Below are 27,821 nucleotides of genomic sequence, written 5' to 3'. Positions count from 1 at the left end.
TATAATTCCTCAAAAGAGACATTTTACTGTGTGCATTTTGTTTGTAGTGTGTCTGATAATGGGTCAGGTTATACTAAGGGTATTTGAATAGGGAATGAGAACACACCTGGGGTTATTTTAGTTAGGCCCCAGACCACTATCAACCAGACTTCACCTTGGTTAGGAAAAGGGGCGTACATATCCATATGTAACACTACCCAGGAATGGGCTGAAAATAGCCCATACTAATATATGTAGCCTTAGAAATAAGGTTCATGAAATCAATAACTTGCAAACATCAGATAACATTAATTTATTAGCCATTTCTGAGACTCACTTAGATAATTAATTTGATGATACAACAGTAGCAATACAAGGATATAACATCAATAGAAGAGACAGGAATGCTTATGGGGGAGGTGTTGCTGGAGATATTGAGAGCCATATCCCAGTAATGCTTAGAGAATATCTTATGTCAAGTGTTATTGAAGTGTTGTGGTTGCAGGTTCACCTGGCACATCTAAATTATTTTCTTTTGGGGTGTTGCTATAGGCCACCAAGTGCTAACAGTCAGTATCTAAATAATATGTGTGAAATGCTTGATAGTGTATGTGAAGTAAAGAGAGAGATCTACTTTCTTGAGGACCTAAATATTGACAGGTTTTCATCAAGCTGTCCATTCAAGAGGAATCTTCTCACTGTAACCAGTGCCTGTAATCTGGTTCAGGTTATTAATCAACCTACCACAGTGTTTACATACACTACAGGAACAAGATCATCCATATGTATTGATCACATGTTTACTAATACTGTAGAACTTTGTTCTAAAGCTGTATCCGTACCCACTGGATGCAATGATCACAATATAGTGGCTATATCCAAGAAAGCCAAAGTTCCAAAATCTGGGCCTAAAATAGTGTATAACGTTTACGTTTACGTCATTTAGCAGACACTCTTATCCAGAGCGACTTACAAATAGTATAAGAGATCATACAAAAGATTTTGCTGTAACTCTTATGTGGATGAAATATTTGTTGGTCTGATGTGATTAATAAGGAGCATCCAGACACTGCACTTGATGAATTTATGAAATTGCTTCTTCCAATTATTGATAAACATGCACCTGTTAAGAAACGGACTGTTAGAACTGTTAAGGCTCCATGGATTGATGAGGAATTGGAAAACTGTATGGTTGAAAGAGATTGGGCAAAAGGAGTGGCTAATAAGTCTGACTGGCTGACTTACTGCAAATTGAGAAATGATGTGACTAAACTCAACAAAAGGAGAAGAAACTGTATTATGAAGCCAAGATCAATGATATAAAGAATGATGGAAAAAAAACTTTGGAGTCCTCTCAATGAAATTATGGGCAGAAAGACAAATTCATCTTCATCTTTCATCAAATCAGATGGCTTATTCATCACAAAACCATTTGATGTTGCCAATTATTTTAATGATTACTTAATTGGCAAAGTGGGCAAACTTAGGCAGGAAATGCCAACAACGAACAATGAGCCATCATACTCATGCATAAAAAAAACAAATAATAAATGAAAAGCTTTGCAAGTTAAAATTTTGTAAAGTTAGAGAGGTGGAAAAATTATTGTTATCGATCAATAATGACAAATCTCCTGGCATTGACAACTCAGATGGAAAACTACTGAGGATGGTAGCTGACTCTATAGCCACTCCTATCTGTCATATCTTTAATCTTAGCCTAGAGGTAAGTCTTTGTCCTCAGGCCTTGAGGGAAGCCAAAGTCATTCCGCTACCCAAGAGTGGTAAAGCGGCCTTTACTGGTTCTAACAGCAGACCTAAAAGCTTGCTGCCAGCTCTTAGCAAACTGTTGGAAAAAATCAGCTTGCTGCCAGCTCTTAGCAAACTATTGGAAAAAATTGTGTTTGACCAAATACGTACTGAACTGACACAAATGACTGATGATTGCTTGAATGAAATTGAAAATAAGAAGATTGTGGGAGCTGTACTGTTAGATTTCAGTGCAGCCTTTGATATTATTGACCATAACCTGTTGTTGAGAAAACGTATATGTTATGGCTTTTCAACCTCTGCCATATCGTGGATTCAGGGCCATCTATCTAATAGAACTCAGAGGGTTTTCTTTAATGGAAGCGTCTCTAATGTCAAACATGTAAAGTGTGGTGTACCTTAGGGCAGCTCTCTAGGCCCTCTACTCTTTTCTATTTTTACCAATGACCTGCCACTGGCATTAAACAAAGCCTGTGTGTCCATGTATACTGATGATTCAACCATATTCGCATCAGCAACCACAGCTAATGAAGTCACTGCAACCCTTAACAAAGAGTTGCAGTCTGTTTTGGAATGGGTGGCCACTAATAAACTGGTCCTGAACATCTATAAATCTAAGAGCATTGTATTTGATACAAATCATTCCCTAAGTTGTAGACCTCAGGTGAATCTGGTAATGAATGGTTCGGCTGTTGAACAAGTTGATGAGACTAAATTACTTGGTGTTACCTTATATTGGAAACTGTCATGGTCAAAACATATAGATTCAATGGTTGTAAAGATGGGGAGAGGTCTGTCCGTAATAAAGAGATGCTCTGCTTTTTTGACAACACACAAAGCAAGTCCTGCAGGCACTAGTTTTATCTTATCTATATCAATACACTCATAACCACCTAAGCATTACGAAACTTCTGTTAGATAAATAAACCTCACATAGCAAATAAGCCATTCATTGTTGTATTGACCAAATTCGACACTCTCATTGACCTCTATACAAAAACTCCTTGCTTGGTGGGCTAAACAATGAAAAACGGCACCTGCTGGAGAGTCAGATTTTCCGCTGTTGGACCTCCTCTTCGTCATAATGCACTTGCACCATAGAGATAGATGGAGGACTAGTGCACAAAAGCCATTTTAGCATGGGCAGCACCATTGAGGACTTTCACAGTTTATAAGTAGTCAACTGGGTGGGACTTCCTATGGGTATCGAAATGCTTGAAAAAAGACATGAATTATCCAAAGTAATGTTTTCACCTCTTTTTTATTCTCTACACCTGATGTATTTCTTGACATATTTAAAAACAATATTAAACATAACAGGAACAACATTAGAATAATTTCATAAATTGTTCACTGTATTTGTGAGTTGTGTGTAGACACTAATATTAATTTTCTTTCTGAAAGACATCACAATACCAATAAAAACAACTAAAATTGCAGCTTGATTCTTAGGCACAGTAAGGCTCAGTCATGATATTGCCCAGCAGAAACCCTCAATTTTCAACTTACTTATACAGATGTCATTGTTTCCAATGAGCAAAATAATGCTAGTGATCGTAGTTTATATTCCCCTTAAACTACTGCTCTTTCTACTGCTAAAATATTGCTTCTGTAAAAATGTAAAATGGGACACACACACAGTTTAGGGATTTAAAATCCCTTGAATGGACTTTGTGATTTGGTCTTGACCGTATCTTTTCTGAAGAAAAAATAGGATACAGTAGCTGGTGAAGTCTACAATGCTTAAAGAGGCCTAAGTCCGCGCAGCACCAAAGTAGTAGTACAAGGATGTGATGGCCAGATATCTGGCCATTGTAGTTGGCGTAAATGCAAAAGGTCTACAAAAGACCCAGAGACCCATTGCTAAAGTACACAATGCCAAGCTAGCTGGACAAGATAGACTACATGGACTCTACAATGACCATCAGGATTACAATAACAGTCGGTTTTCGGATTGTTTCTGAGATTGTCTTCCCTAAGGTGTCATTAGCCAAGTAGTGACTCCATTCAGTCAAGTCCCATTTAGAAATATTACCCTTCAATGGCAATACTCGGACTGAGCTACATTGGCCTACATACAATAGCATATATGAGCTGAACAATATGGCTAAAACCAAACACATTGCAGGTGCCCTGGCCCACTTAGTGCAATATTAAACCCTTGAATGAGTAGATGTGTCCAAACTTTTGACTGGTACAGTATGCAGTTACATGTTAATGTGTTATTCATAAATAATAGCGGTGACAATGGTTAGTTTGACTTCATGCTGTTCTTTGACCAGTCAAAAGTAGTGCTGTCTATAGGAATAGGGGATGTCTTCTCTAGATGCCTGCTCACAAGTGTTGAATAGCTCACAGATGCCGCTCACAGTGATCTTTTAGCACATGTGTGTCGTGCTTGATGTTTGCCATTGGTCTTGTGTAAATTGTCGTTATATTCAAATACAGTTAAACGTTGGGCTCTTGCTTTTCTTTGGACAGGGGGTCTCTGATTGTCTAACTCTAACATATTATGATGCACAATTACAGAGTAGTTCCAATCCCATTCCTTGGCATAGTATTTTTCCATTTTAACTATTATGAACCACCAAGTAAGTACTTGTGCAGCAGAGGAGGCTGGTGGGAGGAGCTATAGGAGGATGGGCTCATTGTAATGGCTGGAATGTAATAAATGGAATGATATCAAACACATAAAACATATGGAAACCACATGTTTGACTCTGTTACATTCATTCCATTCCAGCTATTACAATGAGCATGTCCTCCTATAGATCCTCCTACCAGCCTCTCTTGTGCAGCACAAAAACAATGGACATCATATCAAAAACAAAGGCTTAGTGTTATCCTGAAAGTTCTACATTAGCCTGCTCCAAACACATATATTGCCTTTCACTGTTTCCTTTGTTGTTTTCAAGCAACAACCCAATCACTTGGGTAAGCACATACAAATGAACAACATTGGCAACATATTTATTAAGTTCCCTGTTATGTCATATATTACACAATGGCTTTTTGAGGGTCATTCAAAGCCTTTTTTTTTTTTTATCATTCCTACTTTTACACAGTGGCTTCGGAACAATGAAAACGGATGGACCAGCACCAAACAGACAGTGAAACAGTAAAACTTTGTGTGCCTTACCAACCCACTTCCTACATGATGTGGTGTGTGTGTGTTCTCTGATAGCGTTGGACATAGTAAGTGGGGCGCCTGATGCAGAGAGCTGTGGCCACTGGTGTGAAAACATGCCTCTGTAATTGGTCATCATCCCATACATACGGCTACTTTTTCTTGTCCACAAATCAAAAACAAACAGAAAAATAAATGCAATTTTAAAACGACAAGTGAGATTCCCTTGGCTGCTTTCGGGTAAAATAATAATAATAATGGCGTATTTAAAAGCTGCTGGGCAACGATTGTTCTTTCAGTTGATTGATCTTTCACCAGTTTACCAGTCATTAAAACGCAGCTTCATTAAAGGTAGACTCAGCGGAATGACGTTGCCACGAGCAGCACCGCAGATATTGAGATGAGCGAGATGCAAGACTTCGCTCTCACACAGTATAGAGTGTATGTGCACGGGTTCGCTTCACACTGTTAACACCGTGGTAGCGGGACCAAATAAGCAGAGTAGTTTAGCTTCACGCTTCAACGCCCTTAGCTGAGTCTACCTTTAAATGCAAAAGACCTTAATGTCGTACCCCCCCCCATTTACTCAGTATATACAAAATTAAGCACGTCTCTTTCCCTCTCACATATTTTCTGTCATTCTAGACATCTCCACCAGCATCCATCCATCCACGTACAGTAGTTTAAATATGCAAAATCACAAAGCGTAGAAAATAAATTCAGTGTATCTTACAATCATGTGTGACATCTGCTCCCCATCCAGACAACATTCAAATAACCAGCAGACAACCACACCATACTTTTAAGACAGGCACGTACATATTTTTATCATAATTTTTCTAATAAAAAGGGCATAAAGATTTTGTTTATGACAAAAACAAAACAAAAATACATCCAACTTGCATAGCTCTGAAGTGTACAAAAGGAAAAACTAAAACAGACTTTGGGGAGGGGAGCGGGGAGAGGGACACAGGGTGCACATGTATAGTGATGCGGTAGCATTAAAATATGTTACATATTGAGAAGTGACAGAGTCTATGGGTGTATGTACATATATGGGGGACATGTGCGCCAAGGGAAGCCTTGGTGAGGCTTTGACCCATCCACAGAGACAGGTAGTGTTCTGAGATGAGACAGAGACAGGCTTTGTCTTTAGGGTAAGGAAGGTGAGGTCGAAGGGGTAGAGGGGTGTTCATTGCAGTGAGACCCCCGGGATGAGAGAGCGGGGGAGGGGGGTGGTCAGAGAGTAGCCCAGGAGAGGTGATGGTGGCTTGGTACGGCGGGGGGCAAGGGGAGCCTCTTCTCAGTGCGAGCCCTGGGAATTCCTCACGTTGTTGATCTCCAGCTCCAGCTGCTTGATGCGTACGTCCCTCTGGTTGAGCATCTCCCGCAGACGCCGGATCTCCTCCTGCTGCTTGTGGAACTTCAGACGCAGCTGCACACACACACACACACACACACACACACACACACACACACACACACACACACACACACACACACACACGCACAGAACACACACACACACACACACACACACACACACACACACACACACACACACACACGCACAGAACACACACACACACACACACACACACACAGACAGACAGAACCCATACACACACACACACACACACACACACACACACACACACACACACACACACACACACACACACACACACACACACACACACACACACACACACAGACAGACAGAACCCACACACACACATGCACAGAACACACATTGAGAAAAAATGTGGGTGAGTGCAAGACTAGGGCCAGGATCTTTTCTGACCCTATATAGTCACCTAAAAAACTCCTACCCTACCCTACCCTACAATAAACATTCCCCGACCCAGAGTAGAATGGTATACAGCCAGGCTGGGTAACTCACATCGAAACCGCCCCATACCTCGTTCTCTGTTTTGGGAGGTGAGCAGAGCGTGGAGTCCTGTCCGTTGCTGACAGAGGTCTTACTCTTGCCCTCCTTGCCCTCCTTGTTGCCCAGCTGGTCCTGGATGTATGCCAGCTGCAGTTGGCCTGGCCGCTCTGGGACCTCCGGTTGCCCAGGAGTTGCCCAGCCCCTTGCTGCCCAGGCCGGAGCTCAGCTCTGTGTAGGAGTCTGGTACTCGACTCCCAGGCTTCAGGGACTGGAGCACCGGGCCTAGTGGAGGTGGAAGGTGAGCGAGCAAACATGATGTAATGATTACGTTCTTACTGTCTCACATATGGTTGGTTGATGATAACACAACACAATGCTATCGTTGTCAAGATTTCTTTGAAGGTCAACATATATACACTACCAGTCAAAAGTTTGGACACACCTACTCATTCAAGTTATTTTTTTTACATTGTAAAATAATAGTGAAGACATCAAAACTATGAAATAACACATATGGAATTATGTAGTAACCCAAAAAGTGTTAAAACAAATCAAAATATATTTTATATTTGAGATTCTTCAAATAGCCACCCTTTGCCTTGATGACAGCTTTGCACACTCTTGGCATTCTCTCAACCAGCATCATGAGGTAGTCACCTGGAATGCATTTCAATTAACAGGTGTGCCTTCTTAAAAGTTAATTTGTGGAATTTCTTTCCTTCTTAATGCGTTTTGATGTCTTCATTATTATTCTACAAAGTAGAAAATAGTAAAAATAAAGAAAAACCCTTGAATGAGTAGGTGTGTCAAAATTTTGACTGGTACTGTATATATTATTTAACAGCAGAAATGTTGAATTACTTAACACAATTTATAACCAAATCCAGGTTCAAAGACATGATAGAGGACAATATAATATAAACTTTGTAGGGTCTTCTTTGCACAGGACATTGCAGGGTAGATAGATATCGTACGAATGATGCATAATGGACAACTTCCTGGCCATTCACATGACAAATGAGAATGTCACATCTTGTAGAGGAGCAAATAGGATGCAGCTGAGGCGTCTAGGCAGACCTGGGTTCAAACACTATTTGAAATACTTCAACTGGGCTCGATTGAGTTTGCCTGACGCAATGGAACCAATAGAATAGTATCAAAACCGCAAACCCGGCCCATCTGGTACTCCTGGCAGGCTAAAGCAAAAACGCTCAAAATATTTGAAAGATTTCAAATACTATTTGAACCCAGGTCTGCAACTACTGTAGGTAAACATATTTCATGGTCAGCTAAAGGGAGGAGCAAATGGAATACATGTTATCTCAAATGGAGAACTAATATCCAGCATTAGGCTCTATTAGGACCTTAGATGGAGAGACAGCATTGTAACCTTGCTGTAAATTAAAGCGCCTGCATGTCTGATGGCTGACCCCTTATACTGATAATCCTTATTCTGATCATATTGAAATACACTATACACTTTTCGATACATCATGTATAAATATCCCTTGAATAAACGTATACTACTGATAATGTACAAATCCCTTTTAAATACAGTTCTGCATTTCCTCAGCATAGCCAGCTACTCGTGCTTTTGTATTGCAGTTTCCTCATTGCATAATTCAAGTTATTAAACTATGGAAAAACAGCACACGATACACCTGCCCATCCCTACGACCACCCTCTCTCTGTGGTGGTGATCTCTGACCTTTGTCCATGCCACTGAGCCACTCCTCGGACCGAATGGCCAGTGCTCGCCGCCGTCATGGGGTAGATGTCTTCCTGGTACGACTCCGACTACAGGGGGCGCAAATACACACACGTACACACAGTTGATGCCGAATTGTCATGTCTTCACTACATTGCATTAATGCATTTGGATCAGTAGATTGTGACTATATAGACTATATATGAGCACTAGAACACTATATAGTCACAATCTACTGAGCACTAGAACACTATATAGTCAATCTACTGAGCACTAGAACACAATATAGTCACAATCTACGAGCACTAGAACACTATATAGTCACAATCTACTGAGCACTAGAACACAATATAGTCAATCTACTGAGCACTAGAACACTTATAAGTAGTCACAGTCTACTGAGCACCAGAACATCAATACTAAGTCAATCTACTGAGCACTAGAACACTATATAGTCACAATCTACTGAGCACTAGAACACTATATAGTCAATCTACTGAGCACTGGAACACTATATAGGTCACAATCTGCCGAGCACTAGAACACAATATAGTCACGAGCACTAGAACACTATATGTCAATCTACTGAGCACTAGAACACAATATAGTAAATCTACTGAGCACTAAAACACTATAAAGTCAATCTAGTGAGGACTAGAACACAATATAGTCACAATCTACTGAGCACTAGAACACTATATGTCAATCTACTGAGCACTAGAACACAATATAGTCAATCTACTGAACACTAGAACCATATAGTCAATCTACTGAGCACTAGAACACAATATAATCACAAGTCTACATGAGCACTAGAACACTATAGAGTAGTTCTGACTGAGCGACTGGAACACTATATAATCAATCTACTGAGCAGTAGAGTGACTATATGTGTGTCTAATGCTCAGTGGGATTGTGACTATAGTGTTCTAGTGCTCAGTAGATTGACTATATAGTGTTCTAGTGCTCAGTAGATTGACTATATTGTGTTCTAGTGCTCAGTAGATTGTGACTATATAGTGTTCTAGTGCTCAGTAGATTGACTATATAGTGTTCTAGTGCTCAGTAGATTGTGACTATATTGTGTTCTAGTGCTCAGTAGATTGACTATAATGTGTTCTAGTGCTCAGTAGATTGACTATAATGTGTTCCAGTGCTCAGTAGATTGACTATATAGTGTTCTAGTGCTCAGTGGATTGACTATAATGTGTTCTAGTGCTCAGTAGATTTACTATATAGTGTTCTAGTGCTCAGTAGATTGTGACTATATAGTGTTCTAGTGCTCAGTAGATTGTGACTATATTGTGTTCTAGTGCTCAGTAGATTGACTATAATGTGTTCTAGTGCTCAGTAGTGACTATATTGTGTTCTAGTGCTCAGTAGATTGGACTATAGTGTTCTAGTGCTCAGTAGATTGACTATCGTGTTCTAGTGCTCAGTAGATTGACTTATATAGTGTTCTAGTTTTCAGTAGATTGACTATATGTGTTCTAGTGCTCAGTAGATTGACTATATAGTGTTCTAGTGCTCAGTACATTGTGACTATATTGTGTTCTAGTGCTCAGTAGATTGACTATAATGTGTTCTAGTGCTCAGTAGATTGACTATAATGTGTTCTAGTGCTCAGTGAGATTGACTATATAGTGTTCTAGTGCTCGTAGATTGGACTCTAAGTGTTCTGGTCCTCGAGTAGATTGACTATATAGTGTTCTAGTGCTCAGTAGATTGGACTATAATGTGTTCTAGTGCTCAGTAGATTGTGACTATATAGTGTTCTAGTGCTCAGTAGATTGTGACTATATTGTGTTCTAGTGCTCAGTAGATTGACTATAATGTGTTCTAGTGCTCAGTAGATTGACTATAATGTGTTCTGGTGCTCAGTAGATTGACTAAATAGTGTTCTAGTGCTCAGTAGATTGACTATAAAGTGTTTTAGTGCTCAGTAGATTGTGACTATATTGTGTTCTAGTGCCCAGTAGATTGACTATAGTGTTCTAGTGCTCAGTAGATTGACTATAATGTGTTCTAGTGCTCAGTAGATTGACTATAATGTGTTCTAGTGCTCAGTAGATTGGACTATAATGTGTTCTAGTGCTCAGTAGATTGACTATATAGTGTTCTAGTGCTCAGTACATTGTGACTATATTGTGTTCTAGTGCTCAGTAGATTGACTATAATGTGTTCTAGTGCTCAGTAGATTGACTATATAGTGTTCTAGTGCTCAGTACATTGTGACTATATTGTGTTCTAGTGCTCAGTAGATTGACTATAATGTGTTCTAGTGCTCAGTAGATTGACTATATAGTGTTCTAGTGCTCAGTAGATTGACTATAATGTGTTCCAGCGCTCAGTAGATTGACTATATAGTGTTCTAGTGCTCAGTAGATTGTGACCCTAAGTGTTCTGGTCCTCAGTAGATTGACTATATAGTGTTCCTAGTGCTCAGTAGATTTACTATATAGTGTTCTAGTGCTCAGTAGATTGTGACTATATAGTGTTCTTGTGCTCAGTAGATTGTGATTATATTGTGTTCTAGTGCTCAGTAGATTGTGACTATATAGTGTTCTAGTGCTCAGTAGATTGTGACTATATTGTGTTCTAGTGCTCAGTAGATTGACTATATTGTGTTCTAGTGCTCAGTAGATTGACTATATAGTGTTCTAGTGCTCAGTAGATTGTGACTATATTGTGTTCTAGTCCTCAGTAGATTGACTATATAGTGTTCTAGTGCTCAGTAGATTGTGACTATATTGTGTTCTAGTGCTCAGTAGATTGACTATATAGTGTTCTAGTGCTCAGTAGATTGTGACTATATTGTGTTCTAGTCCTCAGTAGATTGACTATATAGTGTTCTAGTGCTCAGTAGATTGACTATATTGTGTTCTAGTGCTCAGTAGATTGACTATATAGTGTTCTAGTGCTCAGTAGATTGACTATAATGTGTTCTAGTGCTCAGTAGATTGACTATAATGTGTTCTAGTGCTAAGTAGATTGACTATATTGTGTTCTAGTGCTCAGTAGATTGACTATAATGTGTTCTAGTGCTCAGTAGATTGTGACTATATAGTGTTCTAGTGCTCAGTAGATTGTGACTATATTGTGTTCTAGTGCTCAGTAGATTGACTATAATGTGTTCTAGTGCTCAGTAGATTGACTATAATGTGTTCTAGTGCTCAGTAGATTGACTAAATAGTGTTCTAGTGCTCAGTAGATTGACTATATAGTGTTCTAATGCTCAGTAGATTGACTATATAGTGTTCTAGTGCTCAGTAGATTTACTATATAGTGTTCTAGTGCTCAGTAGATTGTGACCCTAAGTGTTCTGGTCCTCAGTAGATTGACTATATTGTGTTCTAGTGCTCAGTAGATTTACTATATAGTGTTCTAGTGCTCAGTAGATTGACTATATAGTGTTCTAGTGCTCAGTAGATTGTGACTATATTGTGTTCTAGTGCTCAGTAGATTGTGACTATATAGTGTTCTAGTGCTTAGTAGATTGTGACTATATAGTGTTCTAGTGCTCAGTAGATTGACTATATTGTGTTCTAGTGCTCAGTAGATTGACTATATTGTGTTCTAGTGCTCAGTAGATTGTGACTATATTGTGTTCTAGTCCTCAGTAGATTGACTATATTGTGTTCTAGTGCTCAGTAGATTGACTATATTGTGTTCTAGTGCTCAGTAGATTGACTATATAGTGTTCTAGTGCTCAGTAGATTGTGACTATAATGTGTTCTAGTCCTCAGTAGATTGACTATATAGTGTTCTAGTGCTCAGTAGATTGACTATATTGTGTTCTAGTGCTCAGTAGATTGACTATATAGTGTTCTAGTGCTCAGTAGATTGACTATAATGTGTTCTAGTGCTCAGTAGATTGTGACTATATAGTGTTCTAGTGCTCAGTAGATTGTGACTACTATTGTGTTCTAGTGCTCAGTAGATTGACTATAATGTGTTCTAATGTCAGTAGATTAACTATATAGTTCTAGTGCTCAGCAGATTTACTATATAGTGTTCTAGTGCTCAGTAGATTGTGACCCTAAGTGTTCTGGTCCTCAGTAGATTGACTATATTGTGTTCTAGTGCTCAGTAGATTGTGACTATATAGTGTTCTAGTGCTCAGTAGATTGACTATATAGTGTTCTAGTGCTCAGTAGATTGTGACTATATTGTGTTCTAGTGCTCAGTAGATTGACTATATTGTGTTCTAGTGCTCAGTAGATTGACTATATAGTGTTCTAGTGCTCTCCAGTAGATTGACTATAATGTGTTCTAGTGCTCAGTAGATTGACTATATAGTGTTCTGAGTGCTCAGTAGATTGTGACCCTAAGTGTTCTGGTCCTCAGTAGATTGACTATATTGTGTTCTAGTGCTCAGTAAATTTACTATATACAGTGGGAGAAAAAACTATTTAGTCAGCCACCAATTCGTGCAAGTTCTTCCACTTAAAAGATGAGAGAGGCCTGTAATTTTCATCATAGGTACACGTCAACTATGACAGACAAATTGAAATTTTCTTTCCAGAAAATCACATTGTAGGATTTTAATGAATTTATTTGCAAATTATGGTGGAAAATAAGTATTTGGTCACCTACAAACAAGCAAGATTTCTGGCTCTCACAGACCTGTAACTTCTTCTTTAAGAGGCTCCTCTGTCCTCCTAACTCAGTTACCTGTATTAATGGCACCTGTTTGAACTTGTTATCAGTGATAAAAGACACCTGTCCACAACCTCAAACAGTCACACTCCAAGCCACTATGGCCAAGACCAAGAGCTGTCAAAGGACACCAGAAACAAAATTGTAGACCTGCACCAGGCTGGGAAGACTGAATCTGCAATGGGTAAGCAGCTTGGTTTGAAGAAATCAACTGTGGGAGCAATTATTAGGAAATGGAAGACATACAAGACCACTGATCATCTCCTCGATCTGGGGGCTCCACGCAAGATCTCACCCTGTGGGGTCAAAATGATCACAGGAACGGTGAGCAAAAATCCCAGAACCACACGGGGGACCCTAGTGAATGACCTGCAGAGAGCTGGGACCAAAGTAACAAAGCCTACCATCAGTAACACACTACGCCGCCAGGGACTCAAATCCTGCAGTGCCAGACGTGTCCCCCTGCTTAGAGTCCAGGCCCGTCTGAAGTTTGCTAGAGTGCATTTGGATGATCCAGAAGAGGATTGGGAGAATGTCATATGGTCAGATGAAACCAAAATATAACTTTTGGTAAAAACTCAACTCGTCGTGTTTGGAGGACAAAGAATGCTGAGTTGCATCCAAATACCTACTGTGAAGCATGGGGGTGGAAAGCATCATGCTTTGGGGCTGTTTTTCTGCAAAGGGACCAGGACCGACTGATCCGTGTAAAGGAAAGAATGAATGGGGCCATGTATCGTGAGATTTTGAGTGAAAACCTCCTTCCATCAGCAAGGGCATTGAAGATGAAACGTGGCTGGGTCTTTCAGCATGACAATGATCCCAAACACACCGCCCCGGGCAACGAAGGAGTGGCTTCGTAAGAAGCATTTCAAGATCCTGGAGTGGCCTAGCCAGTCTCCAGATCTCAACCCCATAGAAAATCTTTGGAGGAGTTGAAAGTCTGTGTTGCCCAGCGACAGCCCCAAAACATCACTGCTCTAGAGAGGAGATCTGCATGGAGGAATGGGCCAAAATACCAGCAACAGTGTGTGAAAACCTTGTGAAGACTTACAGAAAACGTTTGACCTGTGTCATTGCCAACAAAGGGTATATAACAAAGTATTGAGAAACTTTTGTTATTGACCAACTACTTATTTTCCACCAAAAATCCTCAATTTTGTCTGTCATAGTTGACGTGTACCTATGATGAAAATTACAGGCCTCTCTCATCTTTTTAAGTGGGAGAACTTGCACAATTGGTGGCTGACTAAATACTTTTTTTCCCCACTGTAGTGTTCTAGTGCTCAGTAGATTGTGACTATATTGTGTTCTAGTGCTCAGTAGATTGACTATATAGTGTTCTAGTGCTCAGTAGATTGACTATAATGTGTTCTAGTGCTCAGTAGATTGACTATATTGTGTTCTAGTGCTCAGTAGATTGACTATAATGTGTTCTAGTGCTCAGTAGATTGACTATATAGTGTTCTAGTGCTCAGTAGATTGTGACTATATTGTGTTCTAGTGCTCAGTAGATTGACTATAATGTGTTCTAGTGCTCAGTAGATTGACTATATAGTGTTCTAGTGCTCAGTACATTGTGACTATATTGTGTTCTAGTGCTCAGTAGATTGACTATAATGTGTTCTAGTGCTCAGTAGATTGACTATATAGTGTTCTAGTGCTCAGTAGATTGACTATAATGTGTTCCAGCGCTCAGTAGATTGACTATATAGTGTTCTAGTGCTCAGTAGATTGTGACCCTAAGTGTTCTGGTCCTCAGTAGATTGACTATATAGTGTTCTAGTGCTCAGTAGATTGACTATATAGTGTTCTAGTGCTCAGTAGATTGTGACTATATTGTGTTCTAGTGCTCAGTAGATTGTGATTATATTGTGTTCTAGTGCTCAGTAGATTGACTATATAGTGTTCTAGTGCTCAGTAGATTGTGACTATATAGTGTTCTAGTGCTCAGTAGATTGTGACTATATTGTGTTCTAGTGCTCAGTAGATTGACTATATAGTGTTCTAGTGCTCAGTAGATTGTGACTATATTGTGTTCCCAGTCCTCAGTAGATTGACTATATAGTGTTCTAGTGCTCAGTAGATTGACTATATTGTGTTCTAGTGCTCAGTAGATTGACTATATAGTGTTCTAGTGCTCAGTAGATTGTGACTATATTGTGTTCTAGTGCTCAGTAGATTGACTATATAGTGTTCTAGTGCTCAGTAGATTGACTATATTGTGTTCTAGTGCTCAGTAGATTGACTATATAGTGTTCTAGTGCTCAGTAAGATTGACTATAATGTGTTCTAGTGCTCAGTAGATTGTGACTATATAGTGTTCTAGTGCTCAGTAGATTGTGACTATATTGTGTTCTAGTGCTCAGTAGATTGACTATAATGTGTTCTAGTGCTCAGTAGATTGACTATAATGTGTTCTAGTGCTCAGTAGGATTGACTAAATAGTGTTCTAGTGCTCAGTAGATTGACTATATAGTGTTCTAATGCTCAGTAGATTGTGACTATATTGTGTTCTAGTGCTCAGTAGATTGACTATATAGTGTTCTAGTGCTCAGTAGATTGACTATAATGTGTTCTAGTGCTCAGTAGATTGACTATAATGTGTTCTAGTGCTAAGTAGATTGACTATATATGTGTTCTAGTGCTCAGTAGATTGACTATAATGTGTTCTAGTGCTCAGTGGATTGTGACTATATAGTGTTCTAGTGCTCAGTAGATTGTACTATATTGTGTTCTAGTGCTCAGTAGATTGACTATAATGTGTTCTAGTGCTCAGTAGATTGACTATAATGTGTTCTAGTCTCAGTAGATTGACTAAATAGTGTTCTGTGCTCAGTAGATTGATCTATATAGTGTTCTAATGCTCAGTAGATTGACTATATAGTGTTCTAGTGCTCAGTAGATTTCCTACTATATAGTGTTCTAGTGCTCAGTAGATTGTGACCCTAAGTGTTCTGGTCCTCAGTAGATTGACTATATTGTGTTCTAGTGCTCAGTAGATTTACTATATAGTGTTCTAGTGCTCAGTAGATTGACTATATAGTGTTCTAGTGCTCAGTAGATTGTGACTATATTGTGTTCTAGTGCTCAGTAGATTGTGACTATATAGTGTTCTAGTGCTCAGTAGATTGTGACTATATAGTGTTCTAGTGCTCAGTAGATTGACTATATTGTGTTCTAGTGCTCAGTAGATTGACTATATAGTGTTCTAGTGCTCAGTAGATTGTGACTATATTGTGTTCTAGTCCTCAGTAGATTGTGACTATATAGTGTTCTAGTGCTCAGTAGATTGACTATATAGTGTTCTAGTGCTCGGTAGATTGACTATATAGTGTTCTAGTGCTCAGTAGGTTGTGACTATAATGTGTTCTAGTCCTCAGTAGATTGTGACTATATAGTGTTCTAGTGCTCAGTAGATTGTGATTATATTGTGTTCTAGTGCTCAGTAGATTGTGATTATATTGTGTTCTAGTGCTCAGTAGATTGACTATAATGTGTTCTAGTGCTCAGTAGATTGTGACTATATAGTGTTCTAGTGCTCAGTAGATTGTGACTATATTGTGTTCTAGTGCTCAGTAGATTGACTATAATGTGTTCTAGTGCTCAGTAGATTGACTATATAGTGTTCTAGTGCTCAGTAGATTGACTATATAGTGTTCTAGTGCTCAGTAGATTGTGACCCTAAGTGTTCTGGTCCTCAGTAGATTGACTATATTGTGTTCTAGTGCTCAGTAGATTTACTATATAGTGTTCTAGTGCTCAGTAGATGGACTATGTAGTGTTCTAGTGCTCAGTAGATTGTGACTATATTGTGTTCTAGTGCTCAGTAGATTGACTATATTGTGTTCTAGTGCTCAGTAGATTGACTATATAGTGTTCTAGTGCTCAGTAGATTGACTATAATGTGTTCTAGTGCTCAGTAGATTGACTATATAGTGTTCTAGTGCTCAGTAGATTGTGACCCTAAGTGTTCTGGTCCTCAGTAGATTGACTATATTGTGTTCTAGTGCTCAGTAAATTTACTATATACAGTGGGAGAAAAAACTATTTAAGTCAGCCACCAATTGTGCAAGTTCTTCCACTTAAAAAAAGATGAGAGAGGCCTGTAATTTTCATCACTAGGTACACGTCAACTATGACAGACAAATTGAGAATTTTCTTTCCAGAAAATCACATTGTAGGATTTTTAATGAATTTATTTGCAAATTATGGTGGAAAATAAGTATTTTGGTCACCTACAAACAAGCAAGATTTCTGGCTCTCACAGACCTGTAACTTCTTCTTTAAGAGGCTCCTCTGTCCTCCACTGGAATTACCTGTATTAATGGCACCTGTTTGAACTTGTTACTCAGTATAAAAGACACCTGTCCACAACCTCAAACAGTCACACTCCAAACGCCACTATGGCCAAGACCAAAGAGCTGTCAAAGGACACCAGAAACAAAATTGTAGACCTGCACCAGGCTGGGAAGACTGAATCTGCAATAGGTAATCAACGCTTGGTTTGAAGAAATCAACTGTGGAGCAATTATTAGGAAATGGAAGACATACAAGACCACTGATCATCTCCCTCGATCTGGGCTCCACACAAAGATCTCACCCTGTGGGGTCAAAATGATCACAAGAACGGTGAGCAAAAATCCCAGAACCACACGGGGGGACCTAGTGAATGACCTGCAGAGAGCTGGGACCAAAGTAACAAAGCCTACCATCAGTAACACTACGCCGCCAGGGACTCAAATCCTGCAGTGCCAGACGTGTCCCCTGCTTAAGTCCAGGCCCGTCTGAAGTTTGCTAGAGTGCATTTGGATGATCCAGAAGAGGATTGGGAGAATGTCATATGGTCAGATGAAACCAAAATATAACTTTTTGGTAAAAACTCAACTCGTCGTGTTTGGAGGACAAAGAATGCTGAGTTGCATCCAAATACCTACTGTGAAGCATGGGGGTGGAAACATCATGCTTTGGGGCTGTTTTTCTGCAAAGGGACCAGGACGACTGATCCGTGTAAAGGAAAGAATGAATGGGGCCATGTATCGTGAGATTTTGAGTGAAAACCTCCTTCCATCAGCAAGGGCATTGAAGATGAAACGTGGCTGGGTCTTTCAGCATGACAATGATCCCAAACACACCGCCCGGCAACGAAGGGTGGCTTCGTAAGAAGCATTTCAAGATCCTGGAGTGGCCTAGCCAGTCTCCAGATCTCAACCCCATAGAAAATCTTTGGAGGAGTTGAAAGTCTGTGTTGCCCAGCGACAGCCCCAAAACATCACTGCTCTAGAGGAGATCTGCATGGAGGAATGGGCCAAAATACCAGCAACAGTGTGTGGAAAACCTTGTTGAAGACTTACAGAAAACGTTTGACCTGTGTCATTGCCAACAAAGGGTATATAACAAAGTATTGAGAAACTTTTGTTATTGACCAACTACTTATTTTCCACCAAAAATCCTCAATTTTGTCTGTCATAGTTGACGTGTACCTATGATGAAAATTACAGGCCTCTCTCATCTTTTTAAGTGGGAGAACTTGCACAATTGGTGGCTGACTAAATACTTTTTTTCCCCACTGTAGTGTTCTAGTGCTCAGTAGATTGTGACCCTAAGTGTTCTGGTCCTCAGTAGATTGACTATATTGTGTTCTAGTGCTCAGTAGATTTACTATATAGTGTTCTAGTGCTCAGTAGATTGACTATATAGTGTTCTAGTGCTCAGTAGATTGTGACCCTAAGTGTTCTGGTCCTCTGTGTTGGTGTGTCAGGGGTTCTTACCCTACGTGGTACGATCATGGAGAGGGGCTCGATAAGGGCCTTGATCGTCACCAGTTTGTAGAACCTGAACACCTCACAGGAACTCACATCCAGGCCTCTCTTTGGCATGATACCTGAGGGTGGAGACACACACACACACACACACACACACACACACACACACACACACACACACACACACACACACACACACACACACACACACACACACACACAGGGAGTTAGTAGCACTGCCTGTTTCTGACACCTTGACCAAACCGGCCCCACGTGTGCGCCATCGTGCGCTTATTGATTTAGTCTATCCTTACCAGACATGTTCATGACACGCAGGTTAAAATACCAAAACCAACTGTGAAGCAACTATATTAATTTGGGAACAGGTCAAAACACACATGAAACATGAATGTACATTTAGCTAGCTTGTTTTTGCTAACTAATTTTTCCTGTGAGACAAACATTGGGTTGTTATTTGACCTGAAATGCATATGGTCCTTTTTGTAGCTGGATGTTTGTAGAATTTGGACCCATTTTGAGTCATACAAAATCGTGTGTTTTCTACTCCAACAATTAATCCACAAATAAAAAGGGGAAACCTAGTTAGTTTTCTTTGATTAATCCCTCCTCGTTCATCTTTCAATCCCCACGTGGGTTAATATGCTCATGAAAACCAATGACTAGATGGGAGAGGCGGGACTTGCAATGCGTCAAGCGTCTCAAATAGAACCAAGTTCTATTTTAGCACCTGGCTACGCAGATGCCCGTTGACGCGAGCAGTTTGGATGAAACGATTGAATAACATGTATTGTATGTGTACGTTTACTTAGCAACGCTTGCGCACGCAACGTAGCCGGTCTAGTCAGCATCAGACAAACACTCCCATCTCAATCACTGTTTCATTGTTCGATACTGTCCATGTCCAACTTGTTGACTTTGTTGATTCAAGTCTTGCCAACAAGGGACTGCATGTCACACCCTGGCTCTGGGGACTCTGAAATGTTGAGCCAGTGTAGTTTCTTATTTTCTATGTTTAGATTCTAGATCGTGTTTTCTATGTTTGTTGGTTCCCAATCAGAGGCACTAGCTCGTTGTCTCTGATTGGGTACCATACTTAGACAGCCTGTTTTCACTAGTCATGGTGGGATCTTGTTCGGAAGGTTTGTGTTGTGTTAACCTTAGGACTTCACGTATCGTTTTATTATTGGTGTAGAGTACTCATTAAAAGATGTCGCCTATCACGCTGCGCTGTCCGTTTCCTATAACGAACGTGACACTGCAACTTGACTTGCGTCCTCTTCAAGCCCTTCAACGGTGATTCAGTTGTTAAACTCCAGAGACAGAGGATAAGAGCATTCGGCTAAATGAATCAAAATGTCAAATGGAACTAGTGCCACTGCTCTCACCACTATCAACCCCAGTGCTTCTGTTGTTACTGCTGATGGTAGTGTTATTCATGTTGTAAGTCACTGTCATCATAACTCATGACTGAAAGCCTCGTCATCACCTCTTTGGCTAGTCAAATCAGCTGGGTCATTTGCACATCTGGTTTGGTTGCAGGCGCACACAGTGTGTGTGTGTGTGTGTGTGTGAGTCTGTGTGCTTACCCATTCCTTTCTGAGGAGTATGCGAGCGGTACTCTGTGAGGAAGTGCATGTAGGGCTTCTCTGAGCTGATCTCATAGTACCTGAAATGTTACCATCGCCCTGAGAGAGAGACACAGAGATGGAGAGAGACAGAGAGAAAGAGAGGGAGAGAGAGAGAGAGCGGGGAGAGACAAAGACGGAGAGAGAGAGAGAGAAGACAAAGAGAGGACAGAGATCGACAGAGATGGAGATGGAGGGAGAGAGAGAGAGAGAGAGGACAGATGGAGAGAGACAGAAAGTGACAGAGGTGGAGAGAGAGACGGAGAGAGGGAGAGAAGGAGACAGAGACAGACAGAGAGAGAGAGAGAGAGAGAGAGAGACACCAGTCAAACATGTAGGCAAACTCAAATACATGAAATAAATGTGGGTGTGCTCTTGTTCTTCAAGAGTCAACCATTAAAACATATTAGAATTCATTCATTCAGAAGCCCTTGATGGGAATGTGTTGTGTTTCTATACAGCCAGGTACCAAGACCCACCTTCCCTGCTATGTACAGCATGTGTGTGTCTGGGTCATAGAAAGGGAAGAGCACCCCAGACGAACCATCTAGGTCCTCCTGTAACAAAGGCACATCTAGGTCCTCCTGTAGACACACACACACGAGAGAGAAAGTATATTATTTACTTAATCAACTAAACTTGTTAAGAGGCAAGAACACCTTATTACTTCAATAAGAATGGAGGTTTCAAGTGGACCTAACATGAACATGTCTCCCAGTACAGAATTAAAAAGATTGACTGTTTAAAAAACCCTAATCCGTGTTGCAGTCATAATCCCCCCGCCCACTCAGATATACACACACACACCAACAAACATCGGGTTTCAAATAAAATACTTGTTGTTGTTGTTGTGCAACAAACACACACATGGAGGGATCAGATCATAAATGACATAACCAAAACAGATACTATCTGTGTTTGGGGCTTTGACATGAAAGCATCCCGCAGGATTTCCATTGTGGGATACACCCATTAGGCACCAGAGGGAGCCGTTGTCTAATCAGAATAAGATGAAGTCACCACTAATAGACACTGATCTAAGGTCAGTTTTGAATTTGCCCCCCCCTATGGATTTTGAATTGGGGAAGTAAGCTGTTCCTAGCACTGTTCCATAGAGCAGCCTCTACCAAAGTAAGCTGAAGGTGCTCCTATACACTGCTCTAAGGTCAGTTTTACATATCCTTAATGGTTGAGATCAGAGATTGTCGGTGAGACAGCTGATCCTAGTAGTGTGCTTGTGTACCTGGTCCCAGATGGCTATCTGTCAATGTGTAAACTGACCCTAGATCTGTTCCTAAGGGCAGCCTCTATCAGTAGTGTGGTTGTGTACCTGGTCCCAGAGGGCCATCTGTCTGTGGTTCCAGCGGGAGTTGCCGGTGGACAGCAGCATCTTGAGGTTCCCCAGGAACAGCACCTTGCTGGCTTTGTGGTTCTTACAGTTGGCCTCCTGAAACATACAGCAGGAAACAAATACAAAAACAAAAAGGTCTATGAGAAGAGGTTTATTTTGAAATGTTTTATTGAGTCTATATTTAACCAGATTGGTCAGAAATGAAATTATATAATTTGAAGCAATGCCCCAGTTCAGGAAGACAGATGGGTGGATACATAACCCTACAGAGTTGTTTTAACTACTGTATTTACATGACATCACAGTATGTGAGATGTTTTGGGTATCATGCTCCTGGGGTTTCAGTAGTTTCAGAAGTAAACAGTCTATTGGTTTCTGTATAAACATGATGATATTTGAAACGTCAGCACATCGCGTCTCCACAAATAGGTCTTTGCAATATCACTGTGTCACTCTCTGCACATTGCCACGTCAGCTGGTTTGAGGGGCGGAGAGGCGGGTGAGAACAGACAGAGGACATGAGTTATGGGGTGGCTGGGTGCTGACCCCAGTGGTCTATGGGGCGGCCGATGGGGAGGTGTCAGTTTTGGCTGTGTGGTGCTGGAGGAGCACAGGACAGGGAGAGAGGGAGAATCCTTTCTGACAACTTAGTAACCATATTGCTCAGGCTGGACACTAAGCGCCATGTTGATATAAATAGTATTCATGCGCATACACACACTCAATCACTGTTACCGGTGACAACGGCATTATGAATTAAAAAATGGAATCCTACACACAAACCCCTTCACACCCAGCAACCCCACCCGTTCACACCTGTAGCAGATTCCCAGTGCGCGGCTCTAGAACTCTGATCTTCTTGTCCTTGCAGGACGTGGCCAGCCTGCTGCCATCTGTGTTGAAGGACATGGAGAGCACCACGTCAGTGTGGTGGCTGATGGTCCGGACTGGATTCTTTATTACCGCCTCAGGACAGTCCAGGTTCCAGATCATCACCTGGGGAAGGACGCACACGCACACACACACGTTATAAAATCAGATACTGAAAGTACAAATGGATTGACAAAGTATTTTAAATTCTGTAACTTGACAGGCGAGCAGGGTGTGTGTGTGTATGTGTGTGTTTCAGTTTTAGTTTGTTTCCACCTAGGGCTGTGGCGGTCATTAAATTCTGTCAGCCGGTGATTATCAAGCAAATAACTGTCGGTCTCACGGTAATTGACCGTTAATTAACATAAACACATTTAGCATCTCCGGTCTTCCACACATAGCCTACAAGCCACTGATAGAGACCTTTGGAACATTTACATTTAAAAAAGTATAATAAATCCATGTAATATAGCCTACACCATCACAATAAATCCATTATTTATTTTAGACAGGTCTAAAGAAACACGATATGAAGAAAATGTAGTCTATTTCAGAAGAACAGAATAGCATACTCTGAGTTGTCCTTATGTTAGGTCCTGATCTGGCTATGCCATATGGCTGTGGGCTACACTAGTTCATTTAGCAGACAAGATTTGCTTAGAATTCCGTGGCATTATTTTATATTATTTTATAGTATGAAGAATACAATTGAACAAAGCTGAATAAAATAGAAAGGATATTTTCTCCAAACGATTTGAGGGAGTGTGCACATGCGGCTATTCTGTGTTGAGCTGTTAACAAAGAAACAGGTAATGCTTAATTTAGAGTTATTTATGTAATATGTGATACAAATGTTGGGCTATATGTTTAGATTTTTAATACATTCTAAGGCTGCATGATGCGACTAATGATGATTTGAAAAAAGTTGTGTGAAAGGAATGAACTCTGCTTAGTTTTTTGCGCAGGCTGTACACACTTCATCAGTCTCTCATTCACAATTTGACAAGCACTTGATAATGCCTCGAATTTCCCGGCTGCATCCCCTTTGTGTGGTCGTAATGCCCCCTAAAAAAATCCATGCCTTTTATGGCCAGTGGCCATTGTGCCCTTGGGCTGAATATAATAATTATAATTCCCTTCGCCCAGCTGCGTGCCGAAGTACCTCTCACTCACATGGCTCTCCGTCACGTGATCGGGTCTTCCTCACAGGCTACAAGTGAAGACAGACACATCGGGGACGCAACTGCGCGCGTCCTTATCGAATTCCGAGGCGCATATTGAAGATATGGGAAGAACTGTCCACATGTACTTTTAGTCAGCCAACAAGATGAGTAGGCCTAAAGAACTGCAAAAGCACTAGCCTATGTCAATCTACTATCCCCCATAGTACAAAAGTTGACCTATTATATTCTGTGCGAGAAATAAATATTCCAAACATAGTCTGATTTTTTATGGAATATCTACATAGGCGTACAGAGGCCCATTATCAGCAACCATCAGTCCTGTGTTCCAATGGCACGTTGTGTTTGCTAATCCAAGTTTATCATTTTAAAAGGCTAATTGATCATTAGAAAACCCTTTTGCAACAGGTCCTCAACTGGCAGCTTCATTAAATAGTACCCGCAAAACACCAGTCTCAACGTCAACAGTGAAGAGGCGACTCCGGGATGCTGACCTTCTAGGCATAGTTGCAAAGTAATAATAATAATAATAATAATGCCATTTGCCGCTTTTTCCCTTTTTGGTCGGGATCACCCGCTTCCTTCTGTGGTGACCAAGTGCCATATCTCCAGACTGGCCAAAAAAAAAAATATTAAGATGGGCAGTCTGAGATGTGGCTTTCTTCTTTGCAACTCTGCCTAGAAGGTCAGCATCCCAGATTCCTTCTTTTTTATTTTTCTTCTTTAATCGCACAGCAGTTTTCGCTGTCTAACATAATTGCAAAATGTTTTCTATGATCAATTACCTTTTTAAATGATAAAGTTGGATTACTTAACCACAACATGCCATTGAACACTATTTTCTATATGGTCTGTACCCTATTAATATTCATAAAATCACTATGTTTTATTTTCTCATTTATATAATAGGAACTTTTTGTACTATGGGGATATAGATTGACATAGGCTACTGCTTTTGCTGTTGGTTAGGCCTACTCATCTTGTTGGCTACAAAACGTACATGCTGACAGTTCTTCCAATATCTTCAATATCACCTGGATTCGATGAGCCGCAATTGTCCCGATATGTCTGTCTTCACTTTAGCCTGTGAGAAACCAAGCCATGTGAGTGCTACTTCGCATGCGAATTATATTTTATATTCAGCCCAAGGGCTCCATGTCCACTCCATCCATAAAATCTTTCCAGTCCCATTTACACAATCTAACAATTCTACACTTATTTACAATTTTATGTTATTTTAATGGCACAAAAATTGCTTTTTTTAAAAACAAGACATTTCTAAGTGACCAAACTTTTGAACGTAGTGTATGTTAATTTGTTTTGATTTTAGAATGGCCATTATCATCCTGTAGCGGAAAAATACATTAATTTTCGACTCTCACCCGTCCTTTTTCCCATTTTTCCTACTTATATAACGTCCGCGTAATCTATATTTTAGCTTCCGGCCACTAACCTCTATTTTCGTTCGTCCCCACTTTTCTCCGTCCGCCCCCCTACCTTTAGCGCGGCTCCAGCGGGAAAAGCTGGAGGGCCGGAAAAGTTCATTTAACGAGTGTCGAGAACGGGCCCGCAGTGTTGAAAAGTTTGTGTGTCTAAACCTTCATGTGATACAGTACAGTTTACACATCACAGTATATGTTCTGTAGCTACTATTGCACTAAATGTAACTTTAACACGTTTAAATCTTCAACTTGTTTGTTGAAATGTTAATAAAGGCTTCCTCAAGCATATCTCTTTCCCCACAATCCCCAATCCACATATGTCAATTAAAGCATTAAAACACTATTATATCCAGTCAATATTACCTCATTCAATGCTTATAAAAACTCCAGTGTTTATAATAAAATACGACCTTAAATAGCGAATGGAACCTCATTTAATTTTATTCACCTATTCTCCTGTTATAAAAAAGCAATGTATTAATATTGAAAGTTGAGAAACAAATGTAGTAGAGCCACGCTATAAAAGCTGATATCCTCCTTTTTATCCATCCTTCACTTTCTCATATTATAGCCTATAAAATTCCAAACTGCTCTCATTAATTTGATTAATTTGATCACATTTACATTATGACAGAGTATTAGGGCTATTGACATTAACAAGTTTGTTAGGCTACTATTACCATCACCTCGCTTGTCCGTACTAAAGCGTCATGTGAATTTACGCCGTCATACTTGTACTACTGGTGTGTCGGTAATACAGTCACCTTACTCAGCCCTATTTCAACCACATTTGACATTCTTATACAGTAGATTCCTACATGGGCGTCTAATATTCAAGTATTGAGGAGCTACAATAGATTGCCAAGGAATCTTTATAGGTCAACAAAGAGCAATGTTCATGTCTGGCAGATAGACAGTGACCGTGATGCTTACTGTTGGACTTTGCCAAGCAGAATAAGCTGCAGTAGAATGTAGTGACCCGTTAGGCTGCATTTCAATACTGATAGGTTATTCTCGCCAATGCTATTTCCTGGTTAGCTCTCACTATTGGGTATTTGTGTTTGAGTGTGAGTGTACAGTGCCTTCAGAAAGTATTCACACCCCTTGACTTTTTCCACATTTTGTTGTGTTACAAAGTGGGATTAAAATGATTTAATTGTCTCTTTTTTTTTTGTCAACGATCTATACAAAATACTCTGTCAAAGTGGAAGAAAAATTCTAACATTTTATTTTATTAATGGAAAATAAAACACTAATATATTTTGATTAGATAAATATTCAACCCCCTGAGTCAATACATGTTAGAATCAATTTTTTTATTTTTTTATTTTTCAAGCTCTGTCAAGTTGATTATTATAATAATAATATGCCATTTATCGAACACTTTTTCATCTGCGACTTACAGTCATGTGTGCATACATTTTTCGTATGGTGATCCGGGATCGAACCCACTACCCTGGTTACACGCCATCTCCAATTGAGCTACAGAGGATCATACGCTAGACAGCCATTTTCAAGTCTTGCCAAAATTTTCAAACCATTTAATCAAAACTATAACTAACCTCAACATTCAATCTTGTCTTGTAACCAACCAGTGTATATTTGGCCTTATGTTTTGGTTATTGTCCACTGCTGAAAGGTGAATTTGTCTCCCAGTGTATGTTGGAAGAAGTACCAGGTTTTCCTCTAGCATGTTCTTAATCTTAGCTCTATTCCTTTTCTTTTTATCCTAAAAAATCTCCCTCACTGCCCGATGACAAACATACACACAACAATTATTCACCACCACCATTTATTGAAGAAGGTTACTCAGTGATGTGACGTGTTCGATTTTCCTCAAACATAATGCTTTGTTTTCAGGGACCTCAAGTTAATTTCTTTTCCACATTTTTGCAGTATTACTTTAGTGCCTTACTGCAAACAAGATGCATATTTTGGAATATTTTTATTCCTGTACGGGCTTCCTTTTCACTCTGTCATTTAGGTTAGTATTGTGGATACACTACAATGTTGTTGATCCATCCTCACTTTTCTCCTATCACACCATTTAACGCTGTAACAGTTTTAAATCCCCATTCGCCTCCTGTAAATCTCTGACCGTTTCCTTCCTCTTCACAGTATTAGAGGCGCCTGTATTTTTAGTGACTTGGTGTATTGATACACCACCTCCAAAGTTAATTAATAAACCATGCTCAAAGGAATATTCCCTCTCTTTTTTTTTTCTACACATCTACCAATCGTGCCCTTCTTTGCCAGGCGTTAAAAAACTCCCTGGTCTTTATCGTTGAATCTGTGCTTAAATTCACTGCTCGATCGGACCTTACAGATAATTATCGATACAAGTGTCACGCCCTGGCTCATACTCTCGTATGTTGAGCCAGGGTGTTAGTTTCTATGTTTTTGTTGTGGGTCTAGAGTTACTTATTTCTATGTTG

At 40.0% G+C, this 27,821-nt stretch overlaps 1 pseudogene; it reads right to left on the bottom strand.

Moving 5' to 3' along the window:
- Positions 1–5,670: 5,670 nt before the first annotated feature.
- LOC121535889 overlaps positions 5,671–27,821 on the bottom strand; it is a 36,858-nt pseudogene continuing 14,707 nt past the window's right edge.

This window comes from Coregonus clupeaformis, unplaced genomic scaffold (genome assembly GCF_020615455.1).
Source record: "Coregonus clupeaformis isolate EN_2021a unplaced genomic scaffold, ASM2061545v1 scaf0054, whole genome shotgun sequence".
Taxonomy (NCBI): Eukaryota; Metazoa; Chordata; class Actinopteri; order Salmoniformes; family Salmonidae; genus Coregonus; species Coregonus clupeaformis.
The sequence above is the reverse complement of the archived record's forward strand: the minus strand, read 5'-3'. Positions and strand labels throughout refer to the sequence as shown.